The sequence below is a fragment of the Bactrocera latifrons genome, unplaced genomic scaffold, assembly GCF_001853355.1.
Source record: "Bactrocera latifrons isolate USDA-ARS-PBARC rearing strain unplaced genomic scaffold, ASM185335v1 scaffold_157, whole genome shotgun sequence".
NCBI classification, from domain to species: Eukaryota; Metazoa; Arthropoda; class Insecta; order Diptera; family Tephritidae; genus Bactrocera; species Bactrocera latifrons.
The window spans coordinates 415,565-435,061 of record NW_017535041.1 but is presented as its reverse complement, the minus strand read 5'-3'; the positions used below and the strand labels follow the sequence as shown (position 1 = coordinate 435,061).

At 34.3% G+C, this 19,497-nt stretch overlaps 1 protein-coding gene across 3 annotated transcripts in view; it reads left to right on the top strand.

Annotated features, from left to right (window-relative positions):
* Positions 1-2,716: 2,716 nt before the first annotated feature.
* LOC108966188 overlaps positions 2,717-19,497 on the top strand; it is a 113,136-nt gene continuing 96,355 nt past the window's right edge. The window contains exon 1 of one of the 3 annotated variants that reach the window (XM_018928953.1): positions 2,717-2,797. The gene's annotated coding sequence lies outside the window, so the exon portion shown is untranslated. Of the gene's footprint in view, positions 2,798-3,562; positions 3,644-7,282; positions 7,363-19,497 lie in introns of those variants that run through there. The other 2 variants (XM_018928955.1, XM_018928954.1) reach the window with 2 other exon arrangements.

The window sequence follows — 19,497 nt, the reverse complement described above, 5'->3', positions numbered from 1 at the left end:
TCTTATTTTACTTTTTCCCTCATTTGTTCCATTAGCGTTGTTTCACAGCTCCTTATTTCTCTCGCCATTTGTGCGAAGTTTTCCGTGCTATCATGCTGGCTGTCAGTCTGCAGCGCTTTAAATGGCTTTCTTTGCCACAGCCAGCTACAAATGCAGAATTGTCGTGTACTTATTCCTTATTCTACTCATATGTAATAAGCTTATGCGGTCACTTGCTCTTTAAATGGTTCAAATATGTAGGCCAGCCAGTGCCATTTCAAGACTAGTTTTAGCCAAGAACTAWTAAATATASTTGTRTATGTGTGTGTGTGCTGCATTGGSCGTGCTTGATATTTAGYGCTAGCGCATCTTTGGCAGCTGAGATTGATATGTGTCTCCGAATACAGAAAATCTAGTGCSAGTATACAGAATAAGCAACACTTGCATGTGTGTGTATGTATGTGTGCGAAATGAACATTTGTGTATATCCACAAGGTAGAATAAATATGGTGAGGCTGATAGTTAGTGTGAAGGCATATATATTTTTAAATATTTAATTAACTCCGAAAAAAAAATTAAAAATAACTTTATAAAAAAAATATAATTAAAAAAAACGTAATTTTTTAATTATAAACATATATTTTATATATATATTTTCTTACTCGTAACTAATATTAATATTTCAATGCATTAAAAAATTAATTAAAATTAAATTTTCAAAAAATAAAAAAAAAATTGTTTTTGTAATTGCAACTTTATTTCTCAAATATGGTTCGAGTTATTTTAGTCCGACCTTTTGTACATTATTGAGCACACTTTTGACACCCTTAGTACCCCTTTGGTTGAGAAATGGATGGCATCTCATGAAAAGTATATGTAAAAATATAAAAAAGTACTTCAGTTCGAAGCACCCTACTCTTTTTTAAAGAAAACACACAAAAACTTCAAATTTAATGTGGAATGTTTATTATCATTCGAAAGAACATTCTTTGAAATTTATTTTTTGAATGTTATCGCTTTCAAATGTTGATCGCACCAACGTCTCAGATGGTCCAACCATTGAGTCTAACTTTTGACGACTCGACTAGTAACTAGCGAATAACACCAGARCTCCAAGGCCTGAATCGAAGTGKKATTGTCCGCATAGGCTTTAGACTTAACATATCCCTTTCATAGAAAAAAGTCAAACAGTGTGATATCTTGATGGTCAATCAACAGGTTCAAAACGTGAAATTATCTGCTCAAAAAACTGTGCTCTCGATAAATCCATTAATTGATGCGATGTGTACAACGTCGCTGAGATCAGGAGCTTCAATATCAGGCATTAAATASTCGATTATCATGGCGCGGTAACGGTTGCCATTGACTTTTACATTCTCACCGGCATCATTTTTGAAGMAATCGATGATCTCACTGGCCCRWAAAMCACATCAAACCGTTGTTTTTTCTGCATAAAATGGCAGCTCTTGAATCTCTTCAGTTTGCTCTTCGACCAAAATGCGGCAATTTTGCTTGTTTACATAYCCATTGATCCAAAAATGAGCCGCATCACTGAACWAACTTTGGCTTGAAATCGTCGGATCTTCTTGGAACTAGAGCGAATCGATGTCGCTTGGGAGGTCGAGTGACTTCAGTTCTTGCACAAGCTGTATTTTATATGCTCTCAGCTTAAGATCTCGACGTAAAATGCGCCTAATCGTTCCACACGTCAGCCCGAGTTATTGCGATCGGTACAGTATCGACTCTTCACAGTCTTTGTGTACATTCTTGGCTACGGCTGTTGCGAACACAGGGTTTGTCCGAAAAGTAATACGACCCATTTTCTTCCGCCGCGACTGTACTTCGGAGCCCAGCATGCATCTCGGCTCTCACGGCTATTCCGGAGTATGCCTTCCGTTGGTTCAATAATTTTTTTCGACTCAGTCTGTCTTGAATATCACTTTATTCCTAAACAAGCTATGGCCACATACTGTTATKCTCTTTACATGCTTTGTGAAACCAAAAAACATTAATTTGTGGTATCATTTGTAGCATCCACCAAATACAGGAGTGTGAACGGTAATATTTTTACTGCAATTGTCAACTTACATAATCCTAAAAAATAGTGAAAACCTGCAACTGCAGCTTACTGAAAATACCAACAACCACAAAGCAGCTTTGCCAAATTGCACTCAAACACGAACACTGTATTGCAATTGAATGCCATTGAACACATTTAGGAACCGCTGAATTTCCTGCAACAATTAATTTGCACTTAAATTGACGTGTTTGCAACAAATCAACAACGAAATGCGGGGCTGTTGAAAATCGCAAAGGCGACTGMGGAAAATAGAAACCCAAAACCAACAACAAAACAAAAACAAAAAGGCAGACCGAAACAAACAATAATTATCAAAGTACATTTGTCACAAATCGAAGCGAATGCGAGCAAAAAGTGAAGAAAAAAAACAAACCCCAATGAAATACAGCGCAAAGCCAATACAACAGAAATCAAGATCATGCAACAACAGCAACAAAAACAAGCTGCTATGGCAACACTCCAACTCCAAACAGCGGTGAGCAGCAAGTTGGAGCCAGTGGGTCGCTGCAAGAAGAGTACAATAATAGCAAACACAGCCATAAGCAACTAGCTGAGCTGCTAGCTGTTAGCTGCTGCAGTAACAACAACAAGAGCAGTCATAGCCACAGCCACAACAGTCGCAGCGCAAATTCACTGACTTTGTGCGCCGCAAGTCTTCGCCTTTGAAGCGCAGCTTAAATCAGTCTTCGCATCAGACTAAAACCGTGTGGACGTTTCCGAACCAGTGAGCGCTTCAATGTAAGTTCAGCAAAGTTTCGCGTTTGCCGAGAGTTAATGTCAATAATGAAAAGTAGGGAGAGCGTACCTTAAAGTAGCGCTTAGCGCTTCACAATGGTCTGCACCGTTGCGCTATTGTTGCGCCGCTGTAGCTTTTTGTACGCATATCGGCCGTTGTGATTTTTCGTACTTTGCCCGGCAACAACAACAAACAGAGGCCGGCACGCATGTCTAGTGTTAATTTTCGCCACTTTTTTCGCTAGTTTCGCGTGTTATAAGCACTCGAGATGTACATGGTGTCACGCTGCGCTTAAGCGTGTTGAACGTGATAACATAAAGTGATTGTGTTGTGACAAATTTTGGACTACCGTTACAATGCGTCGGTGTTTAGCTTTCAACTTGTAACTTGGTTGACGAAAAAAAAAAAATTTAAAAAAGGAAAAATTGAGGAACAGAGTGAAATTGTGTGCTCTTAAGTCACAAATTAAGAAAATATTTTTAAAAAATATATGTATATTTCTAAAAACAAAATAAGAAATAATAATTTTGTGATTAAACTCTCATTTTATGAACTACAAGGTGGTCATCATCATTTGTCCAATCGTCTTRTACAGCTTCTGATATCGTGTCAAACCTAAACGCAATATCTGGTGACCACTGATATTTTGGTGTTTCATAAGTTMAATTTGTTATGAATTCTATGTCGGTCTAGTCGAATTGTTTTGTTACAAAAATCTCAGCAGACAGAGAGTCTAGGATATAATTGATCAAAACTCAAGACCTTATGTCAAATCTTAAGTAAATATTAAGAGAAATAAGCGTTGACGAGGGTTTTCTGAGCTTCAGTCCATTATTTTTATGAATTGGGTGAGTTTTCCGAAAAATTTTTTATGAAAAATTGTAGTTCGATGTAGTTCAGTCCGTTCTTTTTATGGATTGATTAAATCTATCGTCTTTCGGGCTACCTGCAAACTGCAAAAGTTATGCGTAAAACGTTAGATTGGAAGTCCTATCCTATACTACTATACTCAATCGATAGAAGAGACTATAGGAACATGATCGGAATAAACATTGGTCACTCTCAGGTGGCGGCACACGTCTGCTATGTGGGGATGACAGATCCAGAAGGCTGCAGAAAATGTCAAGAACAAGGCATCACACAAACAATGAAGCCTTTCTTGTGTACTTGTCCAACATTGGCAAGGTTACGCTTTAAGTATCTGCGGGCCATAGTATTAGACCTTGGAAGAGTTTTGATTGCAAGGTCATAGAGTCTATTAAAATTCTTGTYAAGCGCASGCAWTCTTAAGTATGACTACTTCTCAAGAACTTCGTGACTGAACTCCATCTGGTATCGCAAAGAACCAAAACTGGTCCATCCATGRCTCACCAGACTGCCAGACTAAACTTAACCTACCTAATTTAATGTAACCTTTTGGAATTGAAAATACAAATGCTAGGGAAGCTTTTCCTACGGGATCTATGTGTGATCAACGTGTTGACGATAAATTTAAATCTAGATTAGAAAATCTCAATAGAAAACAGGTTCCAAATTAAGTAGAACGAAATAGAAAGGGAAATTAAAGAAATAGTTTTTCAAATGCGGTCACCAATCGAAAGATTCCTGTTTTTGAGTATATAATATTAAAATGCAATAAAATTATAATGAATCCGCTATTTAGAAAAGAGTTCGTAAACGGAAAAGCGGATTCTCTGTGTCATAGTTGGTTAATTCTCATAACCTTTACTTAATCTGTCAACTACGCGATTGTCATTGCTATTGTAATGTRAAACCAACCGCCAGTATTCTAAAAAGAAATCTACAACTGTGAGTGCGAACCGCTAATCAGTCAAATGAGCACAAAGACGCCAAAGAACCAAATTCAATAAGGTGTTAACTGCGCATGGGCGCAACATCAGCGCTGCCAAATGATCACGAACTGTATACGTATGTATATATATGTGTGCGATTGTGTTCGCCCACTGAGAAAACACGCGACGAATGCGCCACATGAAAAATTTGCATATGAAAAGACACAAATTCCTACAACAACTTTGTCTTGCCGCTTTTTTCCATACATTTGCTTTGGCGAAAGGCTCTGTAACTGATTATGAATTCTTACTCATACTAAAGGTAAACTAGACAATTTCGTTTGTGCCGCTGTCCATTGATAGCCAACATAGCGGTGAACTAAAATTTCTCAAAATAGAAACGGAATTAGTGAAAGAGCAAAATGGGTGAAAATAAACCAAACAAAAATTAAATATATAAATAAATGAACGGAAAAAGGAGAGTTTGAAAGAAAATCGATCGCTGCATACCTTACAAATTGTGCAGCGTCGAAAGCATATTTTGCTGCTCATTCTGTGTGTAGTATTGCAATAACAGCAGCAAACAGCAGCAACAGTGTGCGCATGCGCAACTGCATTCTTAATGCAGCCGATTTTATAGAAATGCATACCACGCTGAATGGTTGGCAGATTGCTGCTGGCGGCCTGGTTAACAACTAGCCGAAGCCGCATAAGACTACGTTGCGGCCAAATGACCACGACAATTGGCCGTTAGAAAAGTGATGTAAAAACTGTAACTCGATTTTAAGCTGAAGTGTAATGGATATTAAGTTAAGAGTACAAGATAATATTTGTTTACAGACTACCTATAAAATAACTAACTTGTATGGCTGCATTAATTTTGCGGCAAAAAATTTAATAAAAACTTAAAAGTGCAAAATAAGCACAGAAAATTAAAAAATAAAATTTTTTTAAATTGCTTTTTTTATTATTTTTTAATTTTATAAATATTTTTTTTTATTTGTTTTTAATTTTCTGTTCTTTTCTTTGCATTTTTAAGTCATTATTAATTTTTTTTTTTAACTTTTTTTACTGCTTTCATAATTCTCTAGCTAGAGACATATTTATTGAGCAAGCGATATTTATAGATATATTTATGCATTACTAATTTATGATGTGAAGGTTYTTCTAAAAACAATAAGCCAGTTCACAAAAGAATTCTACAAATCATTATAATTTCAGCAAAGTAGAAGAATTGAATTCTTCGTAAATATTCGATTGTAAAGAAGAGAATGGAAATATTTCACAAACATTATTTCCAATAATTATTTTTATACCTTTAACAGTGTACATTAAGTTTGAAACAAAGTTTGTAACACCCCGAAGGATACATCGAAGACCCTATAAAACATATATAGCGTAAATGATCAGCATTACTGCCTGAGTCGTTTTAACTGTGTGCGTCTGTCTGACCTTTTGTCCGTACTTCTTGGTCGGTATACTTGGCTTCCGTCTATACTTATATACTACTATGTTGCTACTAAATTATTAATTTATTSTTAAAAATCTACTATTTCTAGTATGTCATCTCMCTTGGCCCCAATACACTTTAGCCAACGTTTTTTCYAATTCTCGAAAGAGTTGTTAAGATCAATTTCTGGATTAGCCTTYAATGCGCGTAGCTTTRCTGAATAGCCAGCTAAATCAGGCGAATACGGTGGTTGCCGCACGATATTGGTTGAAAATTTGSCRAAAAACTCCCGAAGAATCAATGRGATGGTACATTATCGTGGTGCAAARTCAWGAGTTGTCAGCCCATAATAGATCCAAGACTCATCGCCAGTAATAATAGATTTCATGATGTTTAAATACATAACCCTAGAAATTTCGCTTTAATCAATTATTTCTTTCGCTCCCAAAAAATCCTCAAAAAATCGATTAACAAAGAAAAACGTAATAACATAATGCGGGATCTCATACAAGTTYGATGACTGGCCAAACCATATTCTCCACCTTGAAACCATACTTACATACTTGACCCCTTCGGACTGTTCTTTACTCCGGTCTCTGTAAAATTTTTTGGATGCGAGAARCTTTTGCCAAAATCAGGTCGTCAAAAACCACTTGGCTAAAACAAAGCCTGCAAGTATCCAATAGAAGCAATATATTGTTCAAACGTTGGCAAACGGTATTGGATCAAAATGGAAAATATACATATATCATAACTTCATAAAATATTTTACATAGTAAAAAACTGTATAAATTGCAATAAAAAGTCGAAGTTTCTTTGTGAATGACCCAATATGAATAGGGCAATGCACTCAAAGTCAAAACAAAAAATTTTTTTTTTGCAATTTATATATCTATATGTATGTACATACTAAAATTAATAATATGTATGCATAAATGTTGAGCTTCCGCTATCAGATATAACCAATATATAATTATTTTATAACCAAAACTGCTGTTTCAATATGAGAGGTTTTTGTTATATTGATTTTATTTCTCTCCCAGTGATGAGCTGCGCTCTCAAACTGTGTCAAAACTATGTCCGAAACAATTTTTGTTAGAAAAGCGATAATCACCAACTCATACCCAAAAGCAGTGAAAGCAATTTAAATGATCATTATTMATGTTTAATTAACTTTAGCGAAGGCTTAAAGCACTAAAAATTAACAAAATAAAAGCTAAATCAGCCGCAGCGACTGATTTTGATGAAAGTTGAGTGTAACAAAAATCACATTAAATTCGTGTTATCACCGTTGTKGTCATGCTGCTGCTTTAAGCCTTAGTAGGTGAGTAGTGTGTGAAATTTAAATCTTAATTTTTTTTGTATGGCAACGTTGTCAAGCCTTCGGTTGAGGATAACACGGAAAGTGATAGTAAAATTTTGTTTTTAGCTTCTTTTTTTACTGACTTTCAACCCACAACAACTCACTTTCTGGCCACTTTTCAATTTATTTTAGAGCAATTACGCGCTAATAACAGTGTTGGCAACTGTAATTGCTGTCAGCACAAGATTGCTGCAACAACAACGACAWGTGCGTTTTACTTCATGGTCAAGCATCTTCCTACACAGTAGTCTGTATATGTGTGCTTACAGGCCTTCATTTATAGTTATAGTTTTTGTGATAGAAAAATAAAAAATAGAAAATRTCGTGCAACACATATTACATAATAATAATTTGTCAGCGTTTTATGCGTGAAGAAAAAAAATTATTTATAATTTTAATACATATAAAGCATATGTGGCATATATAAACMAATATAATAATCATCATTACTTATTTATAAACAACCATGAAAAGTTGCATATCATACAATCAAAGTAAGTTGTAAAATACACGCTCTCATCACAAATCAATTAAATGACTTGCAACAAAAGTAAAAGTGGTGCTTAGTTGGTGCATTGGCCCCCCTTATATGCGTGTATTGTTCGATTGCACTTGCACATACGAAAAAAAAAAATGCTTCCACAGGAAACGCAAGCGACTGTGTTATTGTTTTTATAGCTAATTTTTTACGATTCCGCAAAATTTAGTCGTGTTGTGAAAAGATAGCATTGTGGTTGAAGCAGAGACTCTTTTCCGTCGCAAGCTGATAAAAAATCAAATAAAATTCGTGTAAAACTATAATAACTATGCTAATCAACCAATGTGTATCTAAATTAGATAATAAAATTTTTACACATCTCTACAAGGTAGTTCAACAGAATTTAGCAATAATATGCAACAACGACGATCGCGGGATAATATCGATGTTTTGGATGTATGTAGTTGATATTGTAGAAGTTTATWTAATATATATACATATAAACATTTTAATTAAAAAGGCTCTTTCTGCAAGGTTTTTACTAAATTTTCTTTAATCRATATTTCGATATTTTTACGTTGATCTATCCATTTGAATATATCGATTAATTTTCAAAATATTCAGCTAAAGTTCGGTTTCACTTTTTTCCATTTTAAAGTAACTTTTCGAAATGTTTACATTAATCGATTTATCCGAATATATCGATTAAWTCTCTTCATTTAAATGCAAACCTTGGTTTCAAATTATTCAGCACTATTTCACTTTCTTATTTTTTAAAATAACATTTCGATATTTTTATATTAATCAATTTAAACATTTATTTTATCGATACTTTTTCAGATTTCATATTTCATATTTATGAAAYATAATGATCATCTTAAATGAATGACACTGCGAGTTTATAAGATTTTAACGATAATTATGGTTTCTTGGCATTAATTGATTTATTTCTATAAAACTATTCTCGCAATTATTCAATATTTAATCGCATATATGGGTATTTTCTATCAATATTTTTCAATTTTTAGAATATATCGGTGTTATAATTTTTTATTGATGATTTTTACCTCATCTTCCTGTACTGTGACCTTAGCTTTGTCAGTATTTATTTATATTTGTATTGTCGAGCATTTATTACTTGATTCAATTTGTCAGCATTTTATTTTTACTATATTTTTCTTTTTCCTATCATATTCGGTAGATTCACTATAAGATTCGAAAAGTTTATCGATAATTCTATATAATTTATCGATAAACAAGACATAAATTGTCGTAAAATGTCGATAAAATATACAAAATTATCGATAGATTTTATCGAATATTGTGATGATGTAACTCATTGCTCACATATTTAATAAATACAATGTATACTATTTTTTATTTATCGATAAAATTATATATATATCGATATTTTATGGTTTGGTCGTTATATAAAATCAGTCTTTAGCGCAAATATACATTGGAAAGTGTTTTATTTTAAAATTAACTTTCATAAATATTTTAATAGCAACTTATGTAAAGTAGGTTCGAAAGTTTAGAAATGCTAAACATAAGATTTGTTAATTAATTTTTCATTAGTCTCATAATGGAAGTATCTACTATACTTGTGCAAGCCTTATCATATGACCGCTCTCCACTTCCACTTCTGCCTACGGAGAAACAACTTAATTTTACCGAGGTTGCAACAAAACATCCGTTGCCTCTAAYTACACCTTGCTACGCCCGCATTGCAGCCACTTACAACACATATAAACATACATGTACATAATGCAGTAGCAAAAACTGCTTTTATAGTGACATTAAATCTACATGTAATATTTTATTTTCAAATATTTTCACATGGCATGCTCATTTGAGTCAAGCGATCGGTGAAAGTCGGACTAATCAATGTGCTATCGGTTTGGACTCGTTGCTGGTAACATACCATAACGATGTACATATATATAATATAAACATACTTACAACGCTTGGTTGATTTGTCGGTTAGGTTTGGCTTGTTTGACCGCTGCCTGTACCTTTGTCGCCTAGATGAGCGTTCAATGATCTCTTTCTCTCGACAGATGTACAAACAAACGTTCATATACATACTTGTATCTGCTTATGTGAATATACTAATAYATATGGGCATATATATATATTTATATATTTGTATGCATATCAGTTTAATTGCAAGCCTGTTGCAATTGCGCTTTGCTTTGCTGACCAATGGAGCGAGCATGCTGTTGTTGATAAAGTTGCACGGTTGATGTGATTTTTATGTTGGCTCAGATAGACACGCGTACAAGTAACTACATACCGTTCCACATTGGTATGCTTCRAAGGCATTTCCAGTGAAAAATCGTATGTCCACTGAGCTTTCYACTGATTTCGGCAGATTTGAACCAGTTCAAGACAAGGAGAGCGAGCAGACGTGTAGTCCTTTCTAGACGAACTCATTGCAGGAATTTGTCTGTGTYAGCCACGAGTTTAACGTCTGTTAGATAATCTGACTAAAAATATTCACTGCTGGCGGCAAACTCGTCCATCCAATAGTGGAAACATGTTGCTTCGGTAATAAATTACTTCCTCTTCAAGTTGACAAGTCGCTTATATCACTGAATAATAGTGAAACTGGACTGGAAAGATCATGTTGGTGTTTATGAGGTTTTTCGTTATGAAAAAGTTTTCKCTACGAAAATGGTCTCAAATGTCGTTTTGAGTATAAATTTGGCTTTGATGAAGCTTACAAAGGTATGAAACGATAGGATAGGATCAGATAGGTATGATTAGGTCAGCATAGGAAAGTTTATGAAAGCTAGGATAGGAAAGATCTATCCTAAGAATAGGATTGGGCAGATTGTGATAGATTGCGATAGGTTAGAATAGGACTGTTTAGGAAAGCTAACATAGGAAATGTTAGACGGCATAGAATAGAAAAGTATATGATGGATTGTGATGAGTTAGGATACTTGTAGAATAGGACWGTTTATGATCGATTGTGATAGGTTTGTCTAAGATGGGAATGTTTAGAATAGATTGCGGTATGTTGGATAGTATAGGTTAAGAGTGATTGGAATAGGTAAGGATAGATCGAAGTAGGAAATGGCGGATAATGAGTGGTTACGATAGGTTAGGGTAGGATAGGATAGGACTATTTATGATAGCTAGAATATGATCGGTTTAGAATTAGGTTAAGAGAATAGCATTATGATACGATAGGTTAACATTGTACAGGTTAGGAAAGGTTGGAATTGGTAAGGATAGATCGGAATACCAAGATTAAGTTATAATATTACAATATACATACATAGGTTAAGGTATGCTAGGATAAGATGRGTTGTGATATGAAAGAGAGAGCCATAACAATTTCGCTGCATTTATATTTTAATATTATTAATATATTTATAGCCACTTTATTAGAGAAAACGATGCAAAGCTGCTCTCCTGAATGTACTTAGCAGCAAAAATTTGCTTTTTAAKCAACAAAAATTTCTGCAAGAATTTTTATAGACACGTAAATGGAAAAATGATAYAAATACAAACAACTCGTTGTTAGTGAGGACTCTTTGCTTCAACGAGTCTATGCAAATTATTTGATAAAGTACATAAAATGCTATAAAACAAACGCTAGAAGCCGGAACATGCAATTAACTGTACACAATAATGCACATGTGTATGCAGAAATTGATCATTTGCTGTGGAATGATAATTATAAGCAGCAACTTTAACACACACGCACATATAAATGAATGGAAGTGTAAGTGTGTGAGTATAGCTGCAAGGCAAGCTTTGTGTTCCGTATTGCATCTTAATAAGCAGCCGCCGGGTCTCGCCGCCGCAGCAGCATTGACATACATTTTATTTTTATTTACCTGCACTGCTGTTCTATGCTGCTTCACTGCATGCGTATACATATGGTTGTGTGAATGTGAGGAAAATATATGTGCATAATAATAAAAGAGAAGATTTATGGCCGAAATTGCCGKTGGCAGGCTGGCGGTGGCAGTTATATTAGCGGCTTAGTGCTTTGTGTGGCAAGTGTTGTATGTTAGCGGTTGTGTTGTGGCGTTRTATAGTGTGAAGAGTGTGGACGCTTGACAGTGAAATAATCATTGATAGGCTGTTTTGCCAAATTATTTGCCATCAATTCAATGTCATGTAGGAAATTGGCAAACGGATGAATATATGCAATGGCCAACGTGCTTCCGTCAAATTTAATTTTTTTCCTCTAAAAAATACRGAATTACTTGTATTCCATGATAATATCAGCAACAATACGCTTAATTTGTTATTGTTTTTTATTGCTTGTTGCTGATAAAGCTGTTGTCGTCGCTGCGAAATGCCACAACGCCTGCATGTCAGAGGTGAGTTCGGCTTGTTAAGCTTTCAACGTCAGCTTGACCACTCACCGGTTGGCAGCGAAGTGAAARATGAGCTGTAAGTCGAAAAGCGTGTCACTGCAACAAATGAGCTGCCATTGTGTGGATGCTATTGTAATGCATATTACATTTCAACTTTTACCAATGTATCACATATATTATACWTATGTRCATACTTGTATATGTATATGGGTATGCAAACTGCTAAGATTTTACTTTTCAATTTTCCATTTCTTCGCATATAGTATGTCAAGTTTTTAAACACATTTAKTTATCTTACACGCCTAATAACTATACATAACTTGCTCATATATATATTAATATATATACACATATACTAATTTGATTTAGCGCGCTGACCCAGTCTCCGCATATGCCTACATCTCTATTTCTTCCAACACTTCATTTCTAGCAATAAGTTGCCGGCATGTTGCAAGCGTTGCAGCTAGGCGACTTTTCACATTTATTCTATATATATGTATGTATGTATACAATATGCTTTYGTACAAAGTCGAACTTTAACGCTAYCTTTAGCYAATTYTCATTCATTTYCCATCACACTTCCAAATCCGCCTTTGTATGCTGCACAGTCTAGCACAACGCTTTACCTTCTGGAGGCCAACGTGCTTTGTGACATTGTTTGTCCGTTGTTTATTGCTTGTCTTTCAACAATAGCGTCTGTTTTTTTTTATTTTACAGCCAATTTATTTACAACGCTTGAAAACCTGCTGCTGTTTTATAATCACAGCGAGTTGCAGAACACTTTCTAATGTTTGGAATTTTCCATAGCCGAATAGTTATTTGTGCCTTAAATTTGACCTAGAATATACTTTTATACTTTGATATAGGGTAGTCGAAAAAAATTCTAATCAAACTTCAACTTATTTTTTTTTTTTTAAATTGTAAACAAATATGTACTATTTTGGTTGACCACTTTTTGGCATTTTTCCGCTAGAGACATTATGCATCAGTGTAAGACTTTCATCTCAATCTCTCACAACGAAATWTCCAGAACGGGAGCGAGCGAGCTATTGTTGTGCTACACRAACTGAKACAGCATCGTCTCCGTAAACTTCACAAATTTCATTGGTGGCTTGCGTGGCATTCTKCCCTKTTTTATACAAAAATTTCAATATATAGCAAATTATTTCACTCATTTTTGAAAAACTGTAATTTTTTTCAACTTCCCCGAAATTAACTTTTTTTTAGTTGAATGAAGCTTAAAATATCACYTGGCACAATGTGATTAGTAGCACTAGAGATATACGACTGCAACGACATCTATTGGCAAAAAACGAAAAGACTTCTTCGACTACCCAATATTTGACATTAAATTTGAGCTATGTGAGAATAGTTTTGCAATTTATAAACAATTTTATAATTAATTCCTTTCATTATTTTCAAAAATATTATTTCTGAATTATTTCCAAAAAATATTGTTTTGTGATACCTCCTTCCTCAAACCAACATGTATACACAACTCTGTGCACACCTAATTCGAAACGGAGCTAATAAATTTCAATCTAAGAAAATGTTTGCCCGTCACCATTTGAATTTTGTAATGTTTATTTGCATACGTCTAAGTAGATAATCATAAGTTTTGAGATTGTTTTCAAACATAACTTGTGTGTTAATCAAGGCTTAAGAGCATATTTACCCAGAAGATATATTATTACGAACCTGTTTATACATAATTTCTTTACTCCGGCTAACTTAATTGTGAATTATTTCAGCATAGTTCGTGTAAAGCACTTAACGGTTGTGACGTTCTCACGGCGATCTTATGGCCGCCGCAATTAGATAAGCATATTGAAGAAGAGTGTCGCAGGCTCGCACATTTGTTATGCAATTACCATGTGTGTGTACGCCAATCGAACAGTTTAGTAAACAAGTAGGTAAACTTGCTGCAAAAACGAGATTTGCAGGCCATTAATATCTTCCGCCGCCGTTTTCCGTACTTTTTTATTTGCCTTTCTTCTTTCTTTTGATAAAAACGTGTTGCGCTGGTAGCGACGTGATAAGAATTGAGGTTACCGAGGCATGTTTGCTGCATGAAATTGGGTTGCAGTTTTTGCAAGGCGGGAATTTATTATAGCAAATAACAACAACACGAAAAATTTATTAATGAATAAAGCRCTTGTAGAATGCGTGTCCATATGTGTGCTTTGCTTAGCAAACTCAGTCAGTTTGCTTCACCCTTTAAACAAGACTCGTTTGTTGTTATTTAGAGCACTTTACATGGTTATGTAGTTATGGATAGCAATTAACGATGCAAACAGATATGTACATTTATCATTGGACTTGACTGATTACGCGYAATTATTTGCTCAGACAGTTGTCTATGAACTAGAGTAACTTTAAGTTGTTTTCGTTTGAAACATTATATATGGAGTTGCGGCCTAGAAGATAATATTGTATAAAGACGGGTTTACGCATTAAGCCACTATGAATGTAGAACAATGTACTCAGTCTGATCACTTTTCGGTTAAATTTTTTTCCCTCATAAACTTTGCGTTCACTTTAACATAATTATGTTAATAACTATTCAAAAACGATTTTTGAAAAGTTATGAAAATCAGATCTTRTTCACGGTTACTTCTTAGATAATATCATTTTAGTCTGATTTTTTCAATATAAAAATCATTTTTTTCAATATGCAAAGGTGTAGTAATTAAGAATTAGGTTCTTTATTCAAAAATTYGGCAATTCTGGCATGTGGAAACTCTTATTTAATGAGCAATCGGCGCATAACTCTCCTTTGCGGTACTGATTAAGACCATCTTCGCGCTTTCTACTGACTTAATACTGCTCGACCTATCGTTGAAAGGAAAATACTGACCAGAACCGTCCCATAAGTATCCATGGTATCACTAGGGARCTTAACATTCATCATCARACKATTTTAARCCATTAAAAAAAGAMCGGCTACAAAAATAAACTCGTWWTTTGGGTAACACATGTTGTCTGTGAAAAATTTAATGGGCCGAATTAACATCTGCGATTCTTTGCTGAAACGAAATTAAATTGAACWATTTCTGAAGCGAATGGTGRCAGGAGATGAAAAGTGAATCAAATACCACGAAAATGTGCGAAWAAGRTCATGATCCAAGCACGGTGAAGCTCAATAAATGGTCGCAAAGACAGGATTGACGCCTCGGTTATGTTGAGTGTGTGGTRSGATTGGAAAGGAATCATCCACTGTGAGCTGCTCCAGCTTGGTTGAACGATTCTACATTTACTRTCAACGATTGATGAGATTGAAGCAAGCAATCGAAAAAACGGCTAGAACTGATCAACAGAAAGGGCTTTGTTTTCCATCAGGACAACGCTAGACCACACACATGCTTGATGACTAGTCTAGTGATGCAAAAACTGGGAGAGCTTGGCTGGGAAGTTTTGACGCATACACCATATAGCTCTGAGCTTGCACCCTCGGTTTACCATTTGTTTAGATCAGTGCAAAACTCCCTTAATGTAGTAAAGTTTTCCTCAAAGGAAAGTATGTGAAAATAACTTGCCGCAGAGAAACCAGAAAAGTTTTACGCGGAAAAATGGTACATATTTGGTTCATTAAAGTTCATTAAAGTTCATTATAAATTTAAAAAAATAAATTGAAGTTTGCTTAGACATACGGAAAGACTTTTTCGACTATCCTATATATTGCAGAAGTATTGCCGAAAATAACAGAAAAGAGTCAATACTTTGACCTAACCCTAACAAACCAACAAATGTGTGTGTGCTCGTWGCTTCCATTCACACTTTTTACTTCCTCTTCCTTGCTCCTTTCTCTTACACTRCCTAACATTATGTCATACTCTTTAAAATGAAATTACTATTTTATTTGTCTTCACCATAATTATTTTTTTATAGTTTTTGCATCACRTTCTGTTGCATCATATTTCAATAACTGTAACTCTGCGCAATAAATTCCAAAACACTTCCACTTTATTTTATTTTTTTTTATGTTGCTGCGTCCAACAAGCATGTGAGTGGTAATCGTCATAATGACCTCTTTCTGCATTCAMCTCAGCGCTTAAATATTATTTACACATAAGTACATTTGTATTTGAAGAAAAAGCTGCTGCGTCAAAGCGGCGACCCAATTCTACTTTTCAAACGCCGGCCGCAACCAGCTTAGCACAAGTAACTGCTTTGATTGCAGATATACACACGCACATATTTATATTATTTATATATCGAAATAGGTTTTTGCAACATTTTGTACAACAACAACAAACTTTTCGTTAGTTTGCCGCCAATGCTACATCCTATGAAAACTTCTACCTACAAACAAGCATATACATATGTGTATGACTTTGTGCTGGCAGTGCAAGTGTGTAGGCTTTGACGCGTTCGCTTCTTAAGTCTTTCGTTTCGCTGCCACAAAACCAGTTGGATATTAATTGAATTCATGCTTTTAACTGATTTGTGACTGTTTCAATAATAATGCGTAGTTGTTGTAATATGTATTTTGTTGCCTTATTTTTTAGGCTGCTTTTCCGAATTTTGCACAGCTGACAGCTTTGTTTTTTTTTATTGACTCGTTGGTATTTTCTTGCGCGTTTGTCATATCTTAAATTACGATTTTCTGTTGGTAGTGACAATACATTGTCGGCTTATTAAGTTGTTTTTGTGGTTTAACACTTTAAAATATGAGTCAAGCCAGCATTTTACATTATATTTTTATATTTTGCGTAARCTTTATGCTTTTCTTGTTGAAAAGAGAAATTTACATATTTGTCGCTTTGTGCCGCGGTAAGTCCACAAGCGTTTAAATGTCATAATTTACACTTTTTTCACTTCATTATCATTGCTATTGAATACTGAGGTATATGGCAGATATAATTACATACATTTGTCGTTTTGGTTTATCGTTAATTTTTAATAACTTTCTAGTTTCCTTGCGTCTTTGAGAGTTTGAATCAGTTGGTGGTTAATTTTATTACGATGAAATAAATGTMAAAATGTTTGTGTTAAGAAATTTTTTGTTTTTCAAAAGTATTTTAAACATCTATTAAGGATCCTAACTTCTCTGAAAATGTTGAAGGAACATTTTACAAAAACAAACTAATTAGTCTTTTTCATTAAAGATGATAAGTGCTTTATGTTTTTTTTTTTGCAGATTCAGAACTTTTAGAAAATGGAAAGATGCGGAATTCGAATTCTATTTCAAAAAACTACTAATTCAGCTTCTCCGAAGCTATCATACCTTTCACAAATWCAAAGGATTCCTTTCAACTTTGATCGAAAACTTTGCAAGGTAGTTAYATAGTTACTCGATCTGAACAATTTCTTCGTAGATTTCAATACTGCCTTAGATAATGATCTATAACWAATTTCCTGAAGATATCTCGTCAAATGGAAAAGTTTTCTATATAAACGTTAATTCCGATCGTTCAATTAATATGGCTGCCATATGCTATAGTGGTCCGATCTGAACAATTTCTTAGGACACTGTAAAATTGTCTTAGGAAAAAGCTATACTAAATTTTGTGAAGATATCAAATGGAAAAGCTTTCCATACAAGCACTCGGAATCAAGCTTGCATGGCAGCTATATGCTATAGTGGTCCGATCTGAATAATTTCTTCGGAAAATATAACATTGTTTTAGGCAATAAGCTAGGGCAAATTTYTTGAAGATATCTCATCAAATGAAAAAGTTTTCAATACAAGCACTTGGTTTCAATTGTTAAGTTTGTATGGCAGCTATATGCTATAGTCGTCCGATATCGGCCGTTCCGACAAATAAGCAGCTTCTTAAAGAGAAAAGAGCGTGTGCCAAATTTCAGATCGTTATCTCTAAAACTGAGGAACTGACGGGCAGAAGGACATAACTAAATCTACTGAGCCCAACACGCTGATCATTTATACATATATGTAAATTTTAGAGTCTCCTAAGTTTCCTTCTGGGTGTTACAAACTTCGTAGCAAGCTTAATATACCGTGTTCGTATTATAAAAAAAAAAAAATGAAGTCATGACTGCTGTATATATATTATCCAAASAAAAGACTTAAGAAGTAAGCTTCATTAATGATGAGAATAATTTACTTGAATAATTAAAAGAATTCCCATAATTATTACGATAATAACTCCAACATTGACACAGAAATGATTTTAGCAGTCTGTGTGGGTCAAATTATAGTGAGGCAGATTAAAGAAAATAGTAAAAATTATGAGAAACTAAAGCAGATAAATGGCAAATGGATTTGTTTAAGAATAATTACATCAGTTTCATTTACACTGAGTGCCTGATGTTAACATGAAGACCAGATATTCTTCTACTATTTATACAGGAGCTGGAGGAAAGTATGGTTCGACTACGAACACGATAGTCGGATCTATGTAACTGTAGGAGGGGCCACATTTATATTCTGCAAAGTTATTCTAACTCTTGTCCTTTCCTTAATATATTTTGAGACTGAAGGGAAGGCGAACGGACAAACAAATAGCCAGTTAGCAACTTCWATCGTCATCCTGATCATTTTGATATACTTGTATATAACTCCACATATATCTTGATTAATTTTAGGTATTGCAAAAACCAGTTAGGAGTATGCTGCAAGCTTATAAAACTACCAATTACAGGTCATAACTATAAATCACATATTTGAAAGGCATGTTCTCCATGTACTACATAACAGAAGCTGTAACGAAATTGCGCAAATATGCCCCAAAATGTGAGAAAGCAGGAGACATAACCAAATAAGGCAACAAGAAAGCCAGCAAGCAGTCGGGAAAAGGCGTGTTGCAACAATGAATTATAGCAAAGTTAAATGCGCGCTTGTGCCACTGAAACGCCTTGCAATTTATTTGCATTTATTTATGTTGCCAAGGCTACAGCAAAAGCAACTGGGTCACTAGAACTATTGGCGGCTGGGTTGGTATGTAAATATGTGGTTGGATAAGACTACCCAGCAGACACTTGAGACTAAAATAGAGATGAGTTTAAAAAGAGCTAAAAACTTTAAGTCTTATTCCGATTCTTTTAAAGAGAGGCTGATTAGATAAAGCGAAAAATTTTGAAAAAATTATTTTATTATACTCACTTTTCCATAAAAATAGAAAAAAATTTCGGGAAAGAAAAAAAAAACATAAAAATAGAAAATAAAATACTTATGGATAAAAAATTTGAAATTTCGCAAACACAAATTTTTAAACATAAATTTAACATAATAGAAAAAAAAATATTTCTTATGGCTTATAAAATTGTGTTAAATATTCAAGTATTAAATTTTATTTGCGTTTTCAAAAGTTAAAC